We start from the raw sequence: 23,533 nt of genomic DNA, 5'->3' as shown, positions 1-23,533 counted from the left end.
ATGACACAAATGCTCTCTATTCGTTCTTTCCAATATGGAAGCCACTTGCCACACGGACCACTTGAAATGTAACTAATGCAACTGAAAAATAAAACTTTTCATTAAAAAATTTTTAATTAAATTCAGCTACTGTGTTGGATGACGTCACAAGACACAAACCATATGGACTTCGTACGGCTTTGCAGACGTATACTGGCTGTCTGCCCCTATTCCACATTTATTACATGAAGATAATAGTATACTTCCTCCTTACTTTTTTTGCAGTAATTAAATCAGTATTAATGTGTGTTAGTTATTTATGGCTGTATAACAAATCTCCCCAGATTTAAAGGCTTAAAAATACCAACAATATTTCACAGTCTTTTTGGTTTCTGTTGGCCAGAAGCTGAGCAAGACTAGGGTGTGAAGTTCTTCCTGGTATGTCTCCTGACGTTGCAATCATTACCCTGCAAATCATCTGAAGGCTTGCCCGAGGGATCTCCTTCCACGGGGGCTCATTTGCATGCCGGCAAGTGGTTCAGGGGCCTCTCTGTGGGCTGCTTGAGTGGCCAGCAGAACAGCTACTTGCCCAGGGCCACAACCCAAAAGGATGGGGGGAAGTTGTAATACCTTTGGTAATACGGTCTCAGAAGCCACACTGACACAGCCTGAGGATTGGAGGGTGGGGGCATCCCGGGGGGCAGCTACCACGATCTGTAAAGTACTCGGAAGTGTGCGTGGCACATAGTAAATGTGGATGTTAGCATTTCTTACCCGCTGCTTCCCAAGTACAACAAAACCTCGTGGCTCTCAGCTTACATTCCCGAGGGCTGGCAGCGGCCGCTCCAGGAGAGACCAGGGGAGTGGGGGCCGCAGACACTCCCTCCGAAGGGCTCACAGCCTTGCATTGATTCCTTTTGTTCTCTTCCTTCCCCTGCACCCCAGCACACATCTTCCTGGGAACTCTCGCTGTGGGCCAAGTCAGTTCTCCTCTACTTTAGGATGCGACCTGACTTTGTGAATGTGGCAGGTGAAAGGGACTTAGAGGCAGAAGCTTACACTTAAGATTGGGGGGAAAAAAACTGGAGCCTCAGTTTATTTGTCCAAAAATGGGCATGCTATTTTGTCTTGTAGGATGCTCATGGAGAGGGATCGGTCAGCCCATGTCCCAGGCACAAGGCTAGTGAAGACCGAGCGAAGTCTCCGTCTCGCGGAAGCTGCCAGGTGGGACTGACATCTGTGGACCAGACCGCATGCAAAGTGCAGACTATGCTGGAGCCCGTGAGCACGGGTCTGGCTGGGTCTGAACAGCCAGCGAAGGATGGAGCGTGACTCATGAGAAAATCGGAACGTGGGCCACATGGGCGGACGCCTGGTGGGCCGGGCCGGGAGTGTGTGTGACACACAGGAGAGAGGTTTGTACGCTGCCCTCCTTGCTCTGGTCATAGCCTTACTGTTTTGCGGCCCCCACTAGGCTCCCTTTTTACTTCGGCCTCCTCTTCTTAATAATATTTTCAGTTGTGTAGTACCTATCGGGGTTCTGGGAACAGGGGGATGGTCTATGGTGTTTGGTTTCTCTTGTTCCTCACAAAGCCTGGAGAGTTCCTCCTTCCCTACAGGTCTGTGGCTTAACACCATCATGTTCGGCCCCTGGACAGAGGCCATGTCCCCTTTGCCATCTGCCCCCACAGTATAAATGTCTTAGGAGGCAATGACATAGCGTCTTGGCAAAGCTATTCGGCCGTCTCTCTATTTCAAAGGATCACCTTGACCTTTGCTTCACAGCTCCTCTCCCCAGCAGACAGCCGGGAGCCGGGAGGAACCTGTGTTGCCTTCTCCGGCGAGCCGTCGCTCTCCTCTGAGACAGGCCCGTCTGGCCCCCGTGGCTCTGTGTGCACATTAATAACAGAGCCAGGCGCTGGCCTCCCTGCAGCCCCTCCTGGGAGCCTCTTCGGGTCTCCACATGGGTCCTCTGCCTCCCCCTGCACTGTTCTCCAGGATCCGTGAACAAAGCTTCTCCTCTGCTTGAGAGAATCCCCAGGCCTCCCGTGGTTTTAGCTCAGCGAGGAATGGTGATTCGGGATATGTTACAGGGCTGAGCATCCTTTGTCCCCCACGGCCCTCCCCCCCAAAGCCTGAAACTTGAGGCGGCCCCTCAGCTGCTCGGTGGGGCCAGCCATTGGTGGGAAGCTTCTCTCGGCTGCGCAAGGCGGCAAGGGTCTCCGCCCCAGGGACTTGCTTTATTTATCTAGCTGGACTCCATCTCTCAGTACGCAGCTCACGGAGGAAGAGGATTCTGCAGCTGAAGTGAGTCTGTCCCTCCTGCGGAGACAGGGAGCGGAGAAAGAACAGAGATTCACTGGGGCTCGAACTCCCCTTGGTGTTGTCGGCAAGGCTGTGGAGCAGGTGGGGCTCCAGGGTCATAGTCGGGGACCACAGACTCATAGCACCAGAGGCCCCGAGGTCACGGCAGCAGCCCTCTCTTCTTCCAGAGGGACTGTGGACTTTGTGGGTCTGATTATGGAACCTGGGCTCTGATTTCCGTCCGTCCTCTTTATTTTTTTTTTCCCCAAAGACCACGTTAGCATTTTATTTTTCTATTCCTGACAAATTCATGGGGGGGGGGGTGAATGATAATAGAACATAATCAAAACAACATACAGACACAATTCAAGAACATTCCACCATCTATGGTAGCTGTTCTTTGTAAAGAGCGTTCGGTTATACAGAAACATCTTTATGTAAATTATGTGAACAGTCTGTACACACTGTGAGACTGTTCAGATTCACACTAAAATGCTAGTGCAAGCAGTGGCGTACTGAAGTGTGAGCAAGGTAGCCATGAAAGCTCATCACCGACATCCCACTTCAACAGTCAGATATTGAAGGCCTGGCCATGGAAAACACTTTGATCACGTTTAAGGTCACGCTGACTTCGCCCACCCTGAGGGCTCTCAGCGCAGTTTGCGACTAAGCAGCGGCAGGGAATAGGGGCAACCCATGTCAAGTCGGCCTTTCCGATGTGAATCTCGACACTTGATAAAGGAAACGATTCCAGAGATGACTTGTATGTCAAAAACTGTAGAACTATCACACCTCCTTCTCCCCGAAATATTTAAAACTGAAATGAAATCGAATCTTCCCTCCCCCACTTAAAATTCCTGCTGAAGAACTCACCTACTCCAGTGAAACGTTTCCAAAAAGAATTCTGCGTGAAATCACTCAAAGTCTTTCCCATCCCTGCCCTAAAATCTGTTCGGGGTGAGGACATTCCCGCAACAAAGTTCACTTTGGATACATTTGTTTACCCGACTTTGATTACTTTGGATTCTATTTAAATAAAGTGCGGTCAAAGCCCTCAATAATCAATTCGTGGCATTAAAGGCGTTAGTTACTTAATGTTCTAAATTATGAAGACAAAAATTAGTTGGTTCCAAACTGTACGTGCAATAGACCCCCTAGATTCCCTTCACACATTTTATCCAGGTGTGGTGTGGGGGGCGTGAGGGGGGTGGCTGCAGGGTTCCGGAGCGGAAACAGGCCTATAACAAAATCCTGATCACTTTACACAGAGGCACAGTCCCATATTCCAGGAGCTTGTTCCCTTTTTTTCTTTTTTCCTTTCCTTTTTTTTTTTTTTTTTGTTGTTGTTGTTAAAAAGCACTCATTTGAATTTCAAAAGAACAGTGATGGAAATTATCAGAAGCATCAACACAGAGCTTTGGGAATTTAGACCTCAGCTGAAGATACACTGTTTCCTGAACTCTTATATTTATAGCAAAAAAAAAAAAAAAAAAAAATTATGGAAAACTTTTAATTCCTTATTACTTTTGCATTAAGGGATTTTTATTTGCCAATCTCTATTTTTTCATGCTTTCTTGGAGATTTTTTTTGAAGCTTCACCAACTTTTACACGGGTTTAGAATGATCCAAACAATATACTCTAAGCAAAATGAACACAAGGTACTTTGAGAGAGTTCCCTTTGTCTTAGCTATTCTCAGTGTACTCTGGTCACCATTTATTTGGCAGTAAAGCCTTACAAACTCTCATCACATGACTAATAAGACTGAAATGCCACACTGAGTCACAACCATACAGTCAGAACTTGTAAACCTTTCTCCTGAAATGCTCAAATCATGTCAACTAGAATTACACAGCTTTTAATAATGGAACCTGTGAAAATGCTGGGTTTTGAAGGTGGCTGATCAAATCATTTTGCAGAAGGCAAGAAACACTATTATCACAGCTATTACCCTATTTTTATGATTTGCAAGTAGTTTATGTGCTGGAAAGCACTAGGAAGGGGTGTGCACCAGCTGAAAGCTAAGGAAAAGAAGCAACATCGTAAACCACAGTAAATGTGTATATAAACCCAGGTGCACAAAACTATAATTTACATCTATGCAGGCAATATCCGAATTCATACATCCTTGGCACTCAGAGCTACTGGGTCAACCAAGCCAATGGTGAAGAATATTTTTTCATATACTTTAGGAAATGTCTTGCCCCAATTTTAAAATGCTATGATCTCCATTCTAAAAATTCACAGAGATAGAGACAAATTGGAATCAATTGAAAAAGTTACCCAAAAGTATAATTAACAGCAGTCTCTGTAAACAGGTGTGGGGTTAAGAATTTCATTAAAAATGTAAAAGTGGGCTGAGACCTTGTCTTTCAGAGTTTCAGATTGTAAAATGTCTGCGCAGTGCCTGATTTATATGGAATCCAGTCTTAGCTTGCATGCAACTGTGTTAACAAGTACATTTTCACACCTTACAGGGGAAGGTACAAAATTAACCTATGTCCCCAGGGCTGCCATTTACCCCCAGAATACTCCGCAGGTGCACATACTTGCACGGACACCTACAGAATACACGTCTTCTGCACGTGCTTCTGTTTCTTGCCATTCTCTGGAGTCGCTTCTCTTGAAGGGGAGCAGTGACTCAGTGTACGTGCCGTGAGAAGCTGGAAGATCCAGATGGTAAGGAAGCCCAGTGGCTAGGGGCCCCTGCAGGCCCATGTCCCTGGAGCTGGGGGGCAAGCCGATTTCCATCCATGCTCTTAATCCGACTTTCCTCTCAGAACCACTGTCAATAATTTAGAGTGTAGTTGCAGACTTTTCAATATTAGCACTCTCCCATTTCGCTGAGACGTTTTTACATACATGGAAGATATATCGCAATTGCAAAGGGACACTGTTTCGTGCTGTATCATCAGTACGTTCGGCAACACCTGGCATCGAATAAGTGCTCCTTTAGCAATAATCTCATTTGCTAAATGAGATGAGAACTGGAAATTCAATAGATGAAGGGACTTGCCCAGGCTGGTAAGTGATGGAATTGGAAATTCGTTTGACCATACCTAGAAGGTTCTACTTGCTTCACTGTAGAAGAATCATTTGGCAAGGAAGAGGCTGACACCTGGGCAGGCAGCAGGGAGAAGCCTGAGCGCTGGGAGGGGTGGCATCGCGCTCCTCTGCTCCTCGTGCCTGGAGGATCCCCCGAGTCTGAGCGGATACCGTCTCATCATGATGGGGCCCTCTCCGGTTTTCTACTTGCCTTGTCTAGTTCTTGTGCTGACACACTGCTTCCTGGCTGTGCTGATGGGCACTTCCTAGGCAGCCTTCCCCAACCCTGGTGGCCCCCCGCCAGAAAGCCATGTCCTGGCAGGCTGGCGGACCCAAGGGAGAATGACAGAGATGGCTGATGCCATTGTTCTTGCAGAGCACAGCCCCTTCAGAGTCCCACGTGGACTCAGTGGGCTCTGCCCCTGCACACTTGTGGGAGGACATGAGTCCGCCTGGAAAGGAGAGTGTGCACGTTTGCATAAGCAGCTCGAAGTGGCTGCGTCTGGTTCCTGCTGCCCACCTCTGTGGCATCACCTTGGGCCAGACCTTCTCCTCTCCACTCAGGCTTCAGTCATCAACAAAAGGGTGCCCGTGATGGTGAATCATTCTTTTTGCCTCTGGAATTCTGTGATTTATACAGTTTTAAACTAGCTACACAGCAGGTAAAACAGTCAACATTTATGTTTATGGCTTTGCTGCCTTTGGAAAGGAATGGATCTGTTGAGTTTGTTTTTTTCTTTCTTTCTTTTTTAAATTCACATAAAAGAAAAACTGGATATTCCAATAGAGGAAGGTTTTATTTGTTTGTTTGTTACCCGTCCTCCTAATGATCCAAGTCCGGCCAGTTTCCTCTTTCCCCTGCGGACCTGGCCTCCTGGAGATGCAGGCTCGGGGCTTTGTCCATTCCTGCGCAGCTCCTTTCTTCTCCTCTCGGGGGTGGGGGCTGGATCTTCTCCTGGAACGTAGGGCTCAGCACAGGTGCTTCTTCCTGAAGGGGAGGGCAGGGGGAGGGCTGTGTTAGCAGCTTGGCTGGGGGATGGCTGTCCCAGACTCGTGCCAGGGGAGGAGATCAGACATGAAGAAATTCCTGGGGAAGTCTCAGGACCGGCCTCCTCCCCTCCGATCATCCCACAGTGGGTGCAGAGTGAGACCCCCATGGCACAGTCTCACCAAGAAGAGAGAGAGAGAGAGAGGGAGATAACTTCTGCCACAACACTTAACCTCTTCTCTCCTCACTCGTCTAAGCACAACAGCTGTAGAGTTCAGCTCACTGAGAGAAAGAACTTTTAAAGGAGAGCAGGGCAGAGAGGGAGGAGCGGCTTCTGAGGTCCTGAGGTCACCGACACTGGGTCATGCAATGCCACGCAGGCGTCGCGATGTGGGGAAGAGGTCTGAGAACTCCACTCAGAGAAGATGGTCTGAGGCCTCAGGTAGGCAAGACCTCCAGCTCAGAGAGGACTCATTATTTTATTATCTTCTTATATTTCATTCTCATTTCATTAACTTCTGTGTTATCGTCATACACTCCTTCCTCAGCTTTTTACTTTGAAGAGTTACTGAAATTGAGTGTTCCAGTATTTTTGGATTTTTCTTTAAATAAATGCATTTTTCGGAAATGCATTTATTTCCCTTAGGAAATTCCCCCAGGGGAATAATAATTTTCCCCCCAGACTATAAATGTTCATCAGACTGCTTCTTTGGTTATATCTTATAGGTTTCGATACATTCACTTCTAATAGCTTTTAATTATACCTTAGATTTTTTTTAGTACTAATATTATTTTGACATTGTTTTGTATTTTAAAATATTAACTTTATTTTGGGGAAAGAAGCTACTCTTTTATTCTTAGTATCTGTATTTAGTCTATACATGAACTTGTTATGATTTTTACTCTTTCAAATTAAGATTTTATTGGGAGTGAAGAACACAGTAGATTTTTATAAAATTTCCACACATTTTTGAAAATTTGCATTGTTTTTGGTTGAAACGGTCCCTTCATATCTTTATCTATATTTTATATCTCTAGCTATACAATCACGATTGTTAATTTTATTATTTAAATCCTTGGTCTTTTGTGTTTTTATTCTTTCAGCTTCTTTCTTTCTTTCTTTCTTTCTTTCTTTCTTTCTTTCTTTCTTTCTTTCTTTTCTTTCTCATTCTTTCATTTGAGAGGTAGAGAGGGAGTGAGCGAAATCAAGAGTCGGACACTTAAGTGACTGAGTCATCCAGGCGCTCCATAGATGGTGACATATGCCCTTTTTATTTTAGATTTTTATTTTTATGTAATGTCTACACCCAACATGGGGCTTGAACTTACAGCCCAGAGATCAAGAGTCACGTGTTCTGACTGAGCCAGCCAGGCGCCTATTCTTTCCATTTCTTAACTAAGTTTGTCGAAGTGCCACCCCAGTTTTGACAATTAGAGCAAGGTAAATGCTTGTATATCTTCCCTGGGTTCCCAGGCAACTGAGAGCAGAGCCCGATGAGTGCCAGGAACAGTGATGGCTTTATTGTGGAGAACCAGTCTTGGGCCTGAGGGTGGAGGGAATTCCCTCTTCCTCCTTCCTTGAAGTGAGGAAACTTAGTCTTGCAGTCTGGGGTGACCAACTTACATAATGGACCAAAGGCTGGGCAGTTCGGGACAAGAGAGCAGAGCGTCAGAGGTAGAGATGCGCAACGTCGCACAGTGGTAAGGCACAGACATGTTCTAAGGACAGCGAAAGGCCGTAGAATGAGCTCTCTTGGCTTAGTTTTCAGTGTTGGGTATCTGAATGTGATGTCACCTTCTCCGTTTTCCACTGGTCAGGTTATTGTCTCTCAGGTGAAAAACTGCCCATGAAGGAGTGGAAAGAGACACCAGCCGGGGAGGAGCAACTTCCTCACCTCACTAGAAACACAAGAAACAAGGAGGTAAGCGTGCCTCCGTAGCAGCTTTGTCTATCATCTATTTCAAGTGTGTGTGTGTGTGTGTGTGTGTGTGTGTGTGTGAGAAAGAGAGAGACTTTGTATTAAATAAACAATGGATTTGATTTGACATAATTTGAGAATTTTTGTCTTCCAAAAGGGAAATGTAGTAGATTATAAGCCTACCTCATTTTTTGCAGATTGAAGGTTTGTGGCAACCCTGCACTAAACCAAATGTATTGGCACCATTTTCCCCACAGCATTTGCTCACGTCCTGTCTCTGTGTCACATTTTGGTGAGCTCACAATATTTCAAACTTTTTCATAATTATGATTATATTTCAAATTAATTATTATATTTGTCCTGGTGATCCGGATCCATGATCGTCAACGCTACTATTGTAATTGTTTGGGTACCATGAGACACATCAACGTCAGATGGTGGACACAACTGATGAATGTAGTTTGGGTTCTGACTGCTCCACAAATTGGCTCTGCCCCCGTCTCTCTCTCTCTCTCTCCTGAGGCCTCTCTCTTCCCCGAGACACAACAGTACTGCAATTAGACCAATTAATAACTTTACAATGGCCCTAAGCAGTCAGGTGAAAGGAAGAATCAATTGATGTGGCCAACTTTATTTTCTTATTTTAAGAAATTGCCACAGCCCCCAACCGTCAGCAAATACTACCTTGATCAGTCAGCAGCCATCAGCAAAAAGAGTACAATTCACGGGAAGCTCGGATGAAAGTTAGCATTTCTTAGCAATAAAGTGTTTTTTAATTGAGGTAAGTACATTGTTTTTTAGACATAATGCTATTGCACACTTAATAGAGTGCAATATGGTATAAACATAACTTTTATACGCACTGAGCGAGCAAAAAACTCATGTGACGGGCTCTGTTGTGGCGGTCTGGAGGCAAACCAGCAGCATCTCCAAGGTCTGCCTGTGTATCAAGGGAGAGGCGTTAAGGAGCCAAGGGCGTGGGCTCTGGGTTCAAGTTCCATGTCTGAAAGTTACTAGAAGAGTAACCATGAGAAAACTGATTTTTCTTTTTGGGTCTAAAGTTTCTCTTTTCAAAAATTCATAACTAACAGAGCTATAAAAAAATTAAATGATTTAATATGATGAACTGTTGAGATAGTAACTGGCGCAGAGTAAACCCTCCACCAGCCACTATTGCTGTTTCACTCTGTGCTCCAATGTTGTAACAGTTCTTAAATCTTAGCTGGTTCTTTATTTCCTCTCAGAATGGTTTGGTTTGAAAGTTCTACTTTTTTATTTAGGTTGTCCATTTTTAAACATGTATTTATTTATTTGAGAGAGCATGAATGCGGGGGGGGGGGTGAGGGTGAAGGGTAGAGGGAGAGAGAGATACTCAAGCAGATTCGTCCCTGAGCACAGAGCCCCCACCTGGGGCTCGATCTCATGACCCTGAGATCATGACCTGAGCTGAAACCAAGAGTGGGACACTTAACTGACTGAGCCACCCAGCTGCCCTAGGCTGCCCATTTTTTAATAATTTTTTAAAAGATTTTATGTATTTATTTGACACAGAGACAGCCAGTGAGAGAGAGACAAGCAGGGGGAATGGGAGAGGAAGAAGTAGGCTCCTAGCGGAGGAGCCTGATGTGGGGCTTGATCCCAGAACGCCAGGATCACGCCCTGAGCCAAAGGCAGATGCTTCATGACTGCACCACCCAGGCGCCCTAGGCTGCCCATTTTTAATTAATATGTATCTTTTTATATGAAGCATCCTGCACATTTTTCTGTTAAAGAATAATTAATCTCAAAGCATTGAGATTTATGGTTTCAAGATGCTTCGAATAGTCCTGAAAACAACAAAACCTAAAAGGGAAAGGAGAGAAAATGGGCAACTTAAATGAAACCACAGATTGCCACAACTTGGGACCACAGACCCTACACAAAACCTCCCAATTGTTGTTACCACCCAGAAGCGGCCTGCAGCGGACCTTAGACTAACCACGGTCTAATCCGTGGATGGTGTAACTATGGGACCACCTGGCCATAGTGGACCTGATTAGTTTGTGCAGACACTTTGAAATTTGCAGAATCCTGTGAGAGGTCAAGGTTAGCTTGTGGTCGTTGCTGCTGGTGCATTTGCTAGTAAAATCCTGGTTCTCCATTTCACTGACTTCCTTTATGTGATGAAAGAAAATCCAACACATTGGCTTTCTTTTTGACAGCTCACCGCAGCAGAACTCCCCCCGGCAGAAATGCATTTGTAAGGGATCAATTTAATGCATTCTTTGTCTTTGCAGACAGCGGGTTCTTGGTGCCACTTTACTAAGTGGAGTTTCTTCCCTCAGACTGCGGCTTGCAGTTCCAGAGCAGAGAAGATGCTATTATTTTCCATGAAAGTGAATTGATGCCCCTCTGGGAGTCTGGATATTATCAAGATGAAAAAGGTTCAGTGTTTCTTTCAGGAGCAGTAAATCAGATCCGTTGTGAGGCACGCATCCCATGTCTTCCTCTTTTTTTCTTTGAGAGGTGGCCTAGCCTGAGTGATGCTCTGGTCTTCGCTACTTGGATGAAGGTGGGGAAGGGTGTCTGAGTCACCAAGGCCCCTCCTCTGGGCCCACAGGTCTGCCGGGATCCCGTCTGGCTTCCAAGGGCCCACACATCCGGCGGTGCCCCTCATTCACCTCCAGAAGCCCTCACATCCATTCACACGTCTCTGGACCAGGACGGCTTCCTGTTGCCTCTTCTCCACGTTCCCACAGGTCAGGGTCTTCTCTGCTCCACTTCACTAGAAATAAGTGAGGCCTCATCTGCTGAGCTGGGCCATGCCGATGCTTTGCCTTCTGGTGTGTTCTCCCATCTCAGGCAACACGCCTGGGCCCACCCTGGCGCTCTTCTGTAGGAGGGCCTTCCAGTGCCTTTGGGCGGCCCAGCAGCAGGAGTGAAATTGGCGTTAACTGCAGAAATGAAATGAACAGCGATTAACATGTAATATTTTTCATCCAGAAGTTAATGGTGTAAATATTAGTGAAGTTTTGGAGTTTGGGTGGTTGGTAACTTCAGTGGGAGCCAAGGTCACCATCCATTGCTAGAAAGGTCATCTTGGCTTACATTAAAGGTGAAACGGAGTGCCGATCCGCGGAGCTGGTTCTGCGGTCCTCTGTGCCGGCTGCTTTGCCTGGAACTTCCTCCTTTAACTGTCAGTGCATTATAGAAAGAACCTGGAAAGTGAATATAGGAGATAGTGATTAACATCTTGAGGAACCTAGAAACCCTGCTGTATGGAGGAAGCAAGTGGAAGAATGATCTAATCCCAAAGAACTGCTTATGGAAAAAAAAAAGGGGGGGGGGAGAAGGCTCCGGCGAAAGAAGACTGCTGTCTCCAGATGTTGAAAGAAGTACAATGTAGTAGAGAAAACAAACGGATTCTGTGTAATCACCATAGGGTAGAACTTTGATCTGGAGGTGGAAGTTGCAGGGGACAGATTGCATTTCATTCTATTTTCACAACCTCGGGGCAGCCGCCCGGGCAGGCAGTCACCATGTCACCTGGAATGTCTAAGCCAAGGCTGGCGCCCCTTCTCTGGGGCCTGGGTGGGGGAGCACTGGCTCTCTTGCTTCTGAGCCCAAGTGCTCCTATGGCTGTTGGAGCAAAGGCGATAGCGTCTCGCCTGCGGCTCACGAGGCACGGAGGAGAACAGCAGGACCTCGCTGTGCTCGTGGAGGAAGCAGGGCCCGACCGAGGGCTGCAGGGGATGTTTTCTCAGCTTTAAGTCTCGAGCTGATGAACTGGGCCTGGAGTTTCACCTGCCACCCCTCCTGCACTCCTAACATCTGAAGGGAAGGCTCCAACCCCAACTCAGACTGTCCCATCTGTGCCTTAAAGACAAGGCCGAGGGTGACCCATGTTGGCCAGGGGATGAAAGGCAGGGGCTGGAGCTTTGGGTCGGGGTTGGGCTGTAGACATGCTGCGTGGGGCTTTCTCTTTTCCTGGTGTTCTTCCCTGCTCCATGGGAAGCAGCTCCAATGTTTAGCCAAGTCTGGGGGAATCATTTGCCCTGCCCCCGTCCAATGGGCTTGAGTTGGCACTTGCCCCCCTTCACTGATGGGAAGCTCATCCGTCAGCTGGCAGACTAGCTTGATGGCTCCGAGCAGGGCTTCGGAGGCTGACACTCGCACCTCAACATCTTAAACACCCACGGCCTTCCCATGCAGGAATAAGAATCCTACCCCATGCCTTAACCTGCAGACTCTGCCTGTTACGGGAGAGGGAAAAGCAGAAGGAAAGGAACACTGGTGTTGAATTTACTAAGAAAATCAAGTTCCAAGGGAATCCTGAAGTTGGTTCTCCTTCTTTCCAGTTAACCTACACCTTTATTTGGCTTACATTTTAAAATTTTTATTTTAATATAATTTTATACTTAACAAAGAATGGCACAAAAAGCATACAAAGAATTCTGTATACCCAAATTTCTCAGATGTGAGTGTCTTATGTAACACGAGTACAATGATCAAAATCAGGAGATTAACTTGATGTGACACTAATCTAGTCTCTAGGCCTCATGCAGATTTCACCAGTTGTCCCACAGATACCCCTTTTCTGGCCCAGGTTCCAAACCAGCTTCATACGTTGGATTCAGATGTCATATCTTCTCAGTCTCCTTTAAGCTGGAATAGTCTTACCTACCCCTTTGGCAAATTTAATTCTAGAGAAGGAGAATGTATCCATTAGAGAAATACTAGGTGTCTGCTTGCTCTGTGCTCTGCCCTCTCCAGCTCTGTGCTAGGGGTGAGGGGATACCACCTGGAAACGGAGAGACACCATCCCTGCTATCTGAAGTCTCTCGGGCTAGTGTTGAACACAGACAAGAAAACCAGCAGTTTCCATGCAGGATGCCAATTACTGTAAGAAGGAATGAAGGGAGCATGCAGGTTGGGAGGGCAGACACCTAAACCAAATTGGGAAGATGTGGGAAAGGCTTCCTGGAAGGGATGATATTGGAGTTGAGGCCCATGGGATGAGTAGGAGTTCCTGAGGCTGGGAGAAGGGTGTCACAGTGTGAGATCATATAAGCAGTGGCAATGGCATTGGTGAAATCAGGATGGCACAAGACATCCTCTCTGAGCGCTGAGCTGAAATGCATTCTAGAGTCTGCACAGGACACATGAAGTGGGGAGAGGTGTGCATGGGGCTGGAGAGGCAGGGAGTGGGCGAATGGCTTGGAAGTTGTATTAAGGGCTTCTTTTTGACCACAGAGCCAAGGTGAGACGTTCAAAGATAGAGTATAGTGATCATATTTGTTTTTAAAAAGACTACAAGAGATGGTGTTGGCCTGAACCAAGATGGAGCAGTGAGTGTAGAGACAGGGGAACAAACCCAAGATCTGGAGGAAGCAGGACTAATTGGAGGTAGGGATTGGTTGGATGGAGAGATTGGTTGGATGGAGAAGTTGAGAGAGAGGCCGTGGTCAAAGGTGAAGCCCAGGCTTCCAGCTTTGGCAATCAGTGGAAATTGGTGGCTTTTACCTTCTCTAAGGTAGACGACACAATGGGAAGAACAGTTTTGAGGGTGTTTTTATGTTGGTGTTCGGGTAACTTGTGTGAAGTTAGAGCGTGAAGCTGAGGCTCTCCTGACCCCCAGTCCAGGACTGTTGACTTCATCGCATGCCTCCTAACTACGTCCAAGCCAGCAAACCACTGGCTATGACACGCACATACGAGTGCTCCTCAGAAGCAGGTTGTGTGCCCTGGCTTCTGCCCCTGGGGAGCCAATGGCCAGGGCGGCCCCGGCATTGAGCAGAGTGTGCAATAAAGGGTAGTACAAGGAGGCCCAAGACTGGGCGATGACATCTCCTGCTATCCCATCCAGCTGGGAGGGCAGGAGAGGCCGGAAACCTTCGATCCCGCTGAGGTGGGGTTAGGAGGGCATTGTAGATAAAGGGAGTTGTCCCAACGCTGCAGGGTGCTTTGCTGAGAGCAAAGGAGCAGAAAGCCAGGCCAGAACAGGCAACTGGCTGGGATATCAGGACTCAGGGAAATGACAGGGAGAAGTGGAGGGGAATCTTTTCCTCCAACCTGTCAGAGAAGGGCTGGGAAGGCCAAGGGAAGTAGTCAGCACAGAACGCTTTTTACATGGAAGCCACCACGAGAGTTTCTTTCTTTCTTTTTTTTTTTAAGATTTTATTTATTTATTTGACAGAGATAGAGACAGCCAGCGAGAGAGGGAAGACAAGCAGGGGGAGTGGGAGAGGAAGAAGCAGGCTCATAGTGGAGGAGCCTGACGTGGGGCTCGATCCCATAACGCCGGGATCACGCCCTGAGCCGAAGGCAGACACTTAACCGCTGTGCCACCCAGGCGCCCCTCCACGAGAGTTTCTATTCTGCCATTTGCTGCTGAGGCAGGTAGGGCTCTATGAGGTTAATGACCTGCCCAAGGTCACATAGATAGGAAGTGTAGAGCCAGGACTTTGACAAAGCCCTGACTCTATAGCTCTTTCCTCTGCTCTATGCCTCCTGATATCAAGTGAAAACTCAGGTCCAGTCTAAGTAATTGTCAAAACTGTCTAGGTGTGGACAGGTGGGAGATGCTTGAATGGAAGGAATAAGGAGAAAGTTTATAGTTGCCATCCCAAAGTAGTCACTGGCACCATGAAAAACCCTGAGCATCATCAGGAAGATCCTTCCCGAAGAGGGGACAGAGTTGGAGAAGGCCTAATTCCCGGGAATGCGGTTGAGGGCATAGCAGGAAGGGTGGCCACACAGCATTGGGCCTCTGGCAAGCAGAACTCAGCAGAGGCTGGCCCAGTCTTGTGTGAGACTCAGTCCTGATGCTCCCTCCTCATCCTCGATTCAGATCTGTTCTCGACCCACTGCAAAGCTAGTCTTGGGTAAAAGTTGATCTAGAAGCAGCAATGCACCAGCTCTGGCCCCAGCTCCAGGCAGTTTTGTTGATGTTTATAGAAGCTGTCTTTTCCCTTCTGACCCACATTCACCCTGGTTTGCAGACCTGCTCCATCCCGACAGGCGAGGCTGGAAGCACTTAAGAAGAAGAGGTCTCAGCTGGACTCTTCCTCTCCTTCCAGTGCTGGGAGAGAGGGAAGTCTGCTATCCCCAGCAGTCAGTCAGCCTCTTGGTGGTTCAGCAGGAGGGGGAAGTCCGAGGGAGAGGGGAGCATGAGGGGGCATGCTTTGGCTTAACTAAATCTTGGGGGGCGGCACTACAAACAAGGGAGAAAACAGGACTGGACTGTGAGGAATGGACAAGGAATGACTTGACTGTCCCAGTTTCTCATCTGCCCGGACTGTAACTGAAGAGTTGGCTGCCGTCAGGGGGCCTTAACTGATATTCAAGGTCACTGTGTCCCTTCTCCCTGCCTGGGTAAAGCCACTGCCCACAGACTGGCACTAAGTCTGCCCTCATCTGATTACAGACCTGAGAGGCAGGGATGTTGGCTAGCCTGGAAAGGGACATTCTCCTGGCTGGGTGCAGGGTTTCTCCAGCAGTCAGGAAAACCTGGGACTCTAGCTCTAAGGAGTTTCTAGGCCATGTAGAAAGAGCACAGACAAGCAGATACAACTTGAAATGTATTTATGGACCAACTTAGTCCACCACAAATGGCTGGGCAGCTCCTCTAAAAATGAGTCAGGGTCTCCCATGCGGAATCTGGGGGTGGAAGTGAGCAATGTGAATATTTTTTTTTTTGTGCTAAAATTTGCTTTATGTCTTGGGAAAAGAACCTCAAGTTTCTTCGATCCCCTTCTATCATGCATCCTTGGCAGCTCTGGGAGATATTTTCCCTATTAAGCAAACCAACAGCTGCTGGTTTTGGCTACAGTTTGCTTTGCTCAGTTCTTGGGCGGAAAGAAGATGCTCAGCTGTCCTCAAGAGCTATCAGTGGAAACCAAAATAAGAAACACAAAACAGATGGGCCTAGAGAATGGAAACCCTGAAGGGCGCTGTGGGTTCCCATCCGCAGTAGAAAGCTACAAATACTCAACGGTTACAGCTTTCTCCTCCTACTCAGGCCTGGCCTCATGTGCTCAACTCCATAGTGCATGGATGCGTGGTGTTCCTCAGAACTCCTTCCATCTGACCTTTCAGGAAAGAGGACATAGGGACAGTGGCAGATTTTTGTGAGGGGACAGTGAGCAAGGCACCGGGATATTTCCTGGATCATAATATATCACCCACCACAACACCAATTTTACTGTAAGTGTCGATTTCCCTCGGGTGTCAATTTCTCCACCTCTGGGTTCTGATATGAACCAACCCAAACAGCAGTTAGCATCTGTATTATTATTTTCTATGAGCCAGGCATTAGTGTCCAAATTTGTAAGGTCACATTTATTTTATTTTACTTTTTATAATAATATTTTTTATTATATTATGTTAGTCACCATACAGTACATCCCTGGTTTTTGATGTAAAGTTCGATGATTCATTAGTTGCATATAACACCCAGTGCACCATGCAATACGTGCCCTCCTTACTACCCATCACCAGCCTATCCCATTCCCCCACCCCCCTCCCCTCTGAGGCCCTCAGTTTGTTTCCCAGAGTCCATAGTCTCTCGCGGATCTAAGTCACATTTAATCCTTGCCTTATTCTTGTGCTGTGCACATTTTACTGATTAGAAAGTTGAAGCACAGAGAAGCCAAATAATGTACTCAGAGTCAGAGTTAGTGCTGGCATTTCTGGTTAGTCCGACCACCAAGAATACCCAAATACTTACATACCAGGATGGATTGCCTACCTGGGAAGACCGATGCCATTCATTCAATATGTGTAAATAGAAGCATAGAGCACAAACACACAAACACAAACACAGAGCAAATCTTACTCAGCAGAAATATATGTCCATCTACTCCATAGTCAAGGCAATGAACACAAAGATGGCCACACAGTCAAGGCCACACAACCGAGGATCCCCAAACATTGGGGGGAAATCTACATCACTGGAAGGACATCAAATTACATCAAAATTACATTGAAATTACAAATTACATGAAGAAGATGGAAGCAAAGTTTAGCGCATCAGGAAATTCTTTAGAATCAGTATAATTAATGTTAACATATGATATAATGTTGCAGAAATGGATGAGAGTATTTTATATATAAATTAAAACAAAAATCTTTAGAGATCGGGAGAAAAAAGTAGGAACAATGAAATTAAAAATGGATGTTAAAGAGCAGAGTCCACATAGCTACAATCTGAATTTGTACGCTGGAAGATGACAACAAAGCATTCTTCCAAAATGTAATCCCCAAAGACAAAGAAGCAGAAGGTATTAACAGAACTTTAAGAATCAATAGGTTTAGCAAAGAGTTCCAAGTCCTATCTAACCGAGGTTGCCAAAGGAAAGAAAAATAAAAGAGAGGCTTGAAGGAAGGAAATAAATAACAGAAGACAACATTTTCAGAAAGGAAGACATGAGTCCGCAAATTGAAATAATCCACTGACTGTTAGGTAGGACAAATATAACAGGTATGACATAAACATGCACCGTGGTGACATTTCAGAAAACCAACAATGACAAAAGTGTCCTAAAGGCCAGCAAAGCTAAATAAAAGAAAAGATAGTTTTTCTAGAAAGAACATCAGATTGGAATCCAATTTCTCAAAAGCTCCGGATTTCTGAAAGCAATAGACCAATATTTTCAAAGTCGTTGGCATGTGATTTTGAATTAAGATTTCATTCCAAGAAAAAAAAAATTAAATACAAAGGTGAAAATAGTTTTTTTCTAAAGCTCTTTAAGGACTCAGAAAGTTTACCAGACAGAAGCTCTATCAAATTGCTGGAGAATCTATTCAGCAAAATAAATACAAATATTGATAATTAAATTGAGGAAAACTTGGGATATGGGCAGTAGCACTTAACCAAAGAGATACAGGAGTATTAAACATTAATATTATATTAGTCTTGATTTTTGAAGTAATTAATGATAATAAAAACACAAATCCATTATCCCTACATGATCTCAGAATAGTTGAGATCATGGAAGGAGAGAAAAGTTTTATGTGTTAGAACTTTCAGCAGCAACAGTGTTTTCCCAGGTTTTTGAACAAAGGCACTCACATTTTCATTTTGTACTTGGTGCCATCTCTGTCACCACACAGGAGACTGGAGATTTCTTTTGCTAAGGAAACTGGGACAAGGAGGCTGTGTATTTGGAGACATCAGACACATAATAAAATTGGATGCCAAAAGGAGAATAAAGGTAGGTGTTAACAACTGATTTAGAAATATCCCCAGACTCCCACTGCCAAGGGGGGAGATCGTAGGGTCTTTCCCCGGAATAACTGAACCACTCAGGGAAGAAGACCTACACATCCTGACATGAGAAGGTCACTACCAATGTCATTGTCGATGGGCCGTCCCACCAACCTGTGCTGAAACTCTCCAATGTAGTAAGCTCTTCCATGCATGCTGTCGTCACCTCCAAGGGAGACCCGGTTTTCAGGGCTTAATGCCCTCGCTCCCATTTCCCCTCCTGCCTCTTGATTTGGGAATCACGTCCATTACATTTAATATAGTAATTAATATACGTTATGTCTCAGGTCCTGTTTTCTTCACAACATACTTCACAATGTACGGCTGCTTCGCTGTCATTGGCTTATGAACATTTTTCCATGCCTATCTCCCTACTAGGCCGCAAGCTCCCCGGGGACAGACAAGTCACCCCTGAGTTCACTGCCAGGTCTGCAGATTCTCATACTGTGCTTTCCCCAGGTTGTCTTTCAGGAAATGGACTTGGGTGAACTATGCAAAAAGACTGTGTAAACTGTATGTTGATGTGAACAAAAGGACAGCTTCTAATTACAGAATGTGTGGAAAGCAGATTCCAAGGAGGCCTGTGATTCCAGGGTGCTGACTCCAAGAGGGATGAGTGACAGATATGCCTCCTGGGTCCCCATGCCCTCACCAGCGTCCCGGCAAACCTGAGGAGTCAGGCAGGATGGGTGACTGCATGGTTTCTTAGCCAGAGTGGAGCAGAAGCAAAGGCGAAAACAGCCTTGTCTTTCCCCCCTCCCCCACCCAAGCACAAGTGGAACCCATGAGGTTTGGCTTGATTTGAGGTTCTTATTCTCCCTACACCCCTGGACTTTTCTTTTATCTCTGGGTCAGCCCTGACAACAGATGTCTTCTTGGTCACACTCTTCATCGGGTTCTCCCAGAGAAAGGACCTGGTTGCAGGAACCAACTTTCAAATGGTTTTCTAGGAGCTGAGGGAAGCAAAAGCTTTTGCTGCATTTTCTCCAGCCGAGGAATGAGGGAAAGGCTGTGGATCACAGAGCTACAGCCGTGTGAAGAAGAATTCTGACTTTCTCTGCCTCACAGGAGGGCCTGTTCATCTTCATGCAGAAGCCGCCCCTTGCTTTCCACGTGGAGCCTGGGTCACCTCATCAGAAGCTCTGGGCAGAGAAACCCAGAACATGGCTTGCTCAGTGGTTATTCTAAGAAGAGATACACAGGAAGAAAATTAAACCTTTTATTTCTAGTATCCCTTCTCAGGAAATGGCAAGAAATGTTGCCTTTAGAGCCTTTATTTCTTCCACGAGAATCGCTTTTTCTATTTGGAAGAGATTCCCCCCCTCCAGGCAGCTCTTGCTCTAAGTAACCATTTTCCTCCCAACAACCTCAGTCTGGCCGTGTCCTGTGGTATCCACATACCTAGCTGCCTCGTCTCTGGTCACCATGGACGCTGCACGGAGGAGGACGGCAGCAGGGACATGCTCCCCCCGTTACAGCACGCCTTCCATGTTTGAGATGGCATCCTGCTGCCCACAGGGGGAGGTAGCAGAGTTCTCCAGAAGGAGGCAGAGCAGGGATCGTGGTTGCACCCAGGATCAGCTATGTAAAGAGAAATTCCGTGTCCTGCAACAATGCAAACAACTCAAGTTTGTATTCAAGGTAAAAACTTGAGAACAGAGAAAAATCACAGGAGACCCACCACTTTCTGGGTGGATGGTGCCCTCCCCGCAGACTTCAGCCATTCTCTGCCCCTGCTGGAGGCTTCACAGAGCCCGGCTTCTGCCGGCCAGCTGGGTCTAGACACAGATCCAGGGCCAGCTAGAGGAAAGGTGACTCCCCAGTCTTCCCCTGGAAGTGGTATCACAGGCAGGGAGGCGAATGGAGCTACAGCCCTCTGGTTTCTCAAAGCAGGTTCTCTGGGTCCCGTTCTGGCTGCATAGCATTTTCTATGCTCTACTGCTTTAATTAGATGACTTTTTTTTAAGTTCTATTACCTGCTAGAAACTTACACGTATATTATCAATGTCCTTCCTGACAAACTCCACAGGAGATTTTTTAATTTTCCCTTGACTGTGTTTAGACAAAGCTTAGCTTGTGGGAGGCAAGAAATACACATACAGAAAAAAACGAGAGGCTCAGCGCGCCGGAATTCTGTGTCCAGCTCCATCTCTGACCATTCCAGGCTACCAAAGAGATTGCCTACATTCCTTTTTGTGACGAGAAATGACACCTAGGCACATGTTCAGACTCTTTTGGGGGTCCTCATTGGAGAGAACAAAGCCTGAGTCTTGGTAAATGGGGACTTTAAAGGCTCCAGGAGGAAGTGGACTATAAAGCAATTCAGATTTTCAGAAAATTACTGTATTGACTTTCTCCTGAGCAAATTAGTAAGTTAATACAAGTGCAAGAGAAAGAAATTCACATTCATTCTAAAGTTACAGAAATGAACCTTTTTTTGTTTTGTTTTCTTTTTTTTTGAGAGAAAGAGTGCACAGATGCTTTTGAGAGGGGGAGGGGCAGAGGGAGAAGGAGAAAGAATCCTAAGTAGGCTCAGCACAGAGCCCAACTTGGGGCTCCACCTCGAGACCCTGAGATCATGACCTGAGCTGAAATCAAGAGTCAGACGCTTAACTGACTGAGCCACCCAGGCGCTCCCAGAAATGAACGTTTGTATACCTTGCTTGTTTGGCACTAACTTCTTTTATCCAACCTAATGGGTTGCATTTTTTAAAAATTTAAAATGCCTTTATTCGTTTATATGGTAAATGACACTGAATAACAATGATGGTTGACTTGCAGTCTGTGGAGCTTAGCTATGAAATTTGCATCTCTTTTCTACATGTATTGAAATTTAGGACAAGCCAATTTAACAGACATTATTAACTAATTTCAATATATTCCGAAGCTTGGAATATGGTTGAGTTATAGATGAGCAGTAAACAACGTGGATACATGATGGGCAAGTGAAATTCAGGTGTTCTGCAGGGTTTAAGACAGAAGATGTATTTCCACTGATTTATGCTAACAACTTGCTCTCTGTCAATCTTTAAAGTAGCCAATTTCAAATCTTCCTGCTCCTGGAGAAGAATGATATCTTTTAAAATTTCTCCAACTTAAGAGTTTTTCTAGCTGTGTTTCTCTTGCTGATTGTTCTTTCAAGGTTCAATTGCTTTCAGGTCTTTGGTTCTTGAATTTTTCATCTGTCTCCAGATGTGAATGGAGGCGCCCTCTTTCGGGGTCTGCTCTGTGGGCCAGGGTAGGTGCCAAATCTTGGTTCTTGTCCTTTCTCGCTTCCTGCTTTGGAACTTTCTCAGCCTCATATTTCCTTTGATTTTTAAGAGCTGCTTTTGATAATGGCTTATCATTTCCTGGTTGTGATTTCTCATTCAGCAGTGGTGTCTCCTCCGAGAGCTTGGAATTGGTGATTGGTTTACTTCTTAAAACCGAGAGTCTATCAACCACTGCAAATTTAGATTCTTTGTTGGGTACTTCACTTTTAACTGCTTAGTAAGCTATAGTTTTTGCTGGAAAAAGCCTATCCAAAAACTGGCTGCCAGGATAGGGCTGGCCTAATGCCAAAGCTTGTACCCATTATTAACACCCAACCTGGGAGCGTGCGTGGCAGTTAAAATGTGCTCCCCATCTGGGCACCAAGCAAAATATGCAGGATCAGAGGCTGCTGGGTTAGAAATAGGTTTGTATTTTTTAACATTCCATGATTGCATTTGTTCGCCAGGTTTTTAAACCCAGCTAGCCTTAATACATGGCCATGAGGACTAAATAAGTGAGACATTAGAGCACCAGCTCCACAGTCAAACACAGGATCACATTTCAAGTTGCAAATTATTCCTTTGGCAGGCATAGAACCATAAATAGCATACAGCTCAGTAGAACTAGAATTCTAAATTTCACCATAAACGGGGCTATGTTTTGGTAATTGAATAAATTCTAGTGCTTTCTTCATTTGCTGCAAGGTAATGCAACAGTTGTTCTCTGTACTAGGAAGTTCCTTGCTGGTCAGATCCGTTCTAACTACTGCAACACAACAGCGCTTTTCATTCCTTCGTGTCCTAACCTTATCAACCCCAGAGGAATTGACCCTGGGGCCTTGGAACATCGCCACTACTGGATCTGTTCCCTCATCTGCCAGGACGGGCATGGACACCTCCATCTTCTCCTGGAAAAGTGATATTCCTTTTTCAGTGCCCCTTCATGACCTAGATCATCGTACTGCTGTGGAGTCTGGTATCTGACTCACATGGAAGAGACCAGTATGTGAGTCCCTTCAGGGCTGTGAACACACTGTGGCCTCTCCCACTTTCCACTGTTCCCTAGGCTGAAATGCTCATCGTGGCTCCTTGTGTAACTACTGCCTTGTTAACCTTCAAGTTTTAGTGGAAGTGCAGTCCTTTCCTAATTGGTCTCGCCCAGGTAATGTCTACCTCCTTGCCCTTCTCGGTCATTACTTCCTTCCTGGTCGTTATCCTGCTCAGTGGTATGTTTGCTTGTCCATTGCCTGCCTTCCCCCAGCAAAAGGCAGACTCCGTAAGGGAAGGGAGCTTGCTGGTCTTACTCATCCCTGCTCCCCAGCCCCGGATACAGAGCCTGGCACATCCTAAGAGTTCAATATATATTTGTGAAATGCATTCATTTTTGTCCCTTCCCTAGCCCTTAGTTCCCAACAGGCTCAGTAAACAGCTATGGATTGAAGAATAAATAAACAAATGCCTATTTCTATTATTAATCCTGCTGCAAATGCCCTCTGAGCATGTGTTGTCGTCCCTGGGTAGGAGAACATGTTTTCCAGATCTTTCTTCTTGGTTCTGTGCATGTGGCAGCGTTGTTTAGAAACAGATTTCCTTTGATCACGGCCAGGACAAGAATTATTCATTTGCAGGTAGTCAAGACATCATGACTGTGGAATCCTGAAATCTCTCTCAGCTTGATTTTTACTGGAAAAGAAGATGGGAGGCCCTGAATCACAGAGAAAGTTCTGATTTTCCTTGTCTGTGATTTAGACTGAAACAAAAGAATGCTCTGCTGACTTTCCAGAGCCCCTTCTCCCCACTGC

At 46.0% G+C, this 23,533-nt stretch overlaps 1 pseudogene; it reads right to left on the bottom strand.

Moving 5' to 3' along the window:
• Positions 1-13,712: 13,712 nt before the first annotated feature.
• On the bottom strand, positions 13,713-22,633 carry LOC113243092 (eukaryotic translation initiation factor 2A-like; annotated as a pseudogene).
• Positions 22,634-23,533: the final 900 nt, after the last annotated feature.

Source organism: Ursus arctos, unplaced genomic scaffold (assembly GCF_023065955.2).
Source record: "Ursus arctos isolate Adak ecotype North America unplaced genomic scaffold, UrsArc2.0 scaffold_7, whole genome shotgun sequence".
NCBI lineage: Eukaryota > Metazoa > Chordata > Mammalia > Carnivora > Ursidae > Ursus > Ursus arctos.
This window is presented reverse-complemented; position numbering and strand designations above follow the sequence as displayed.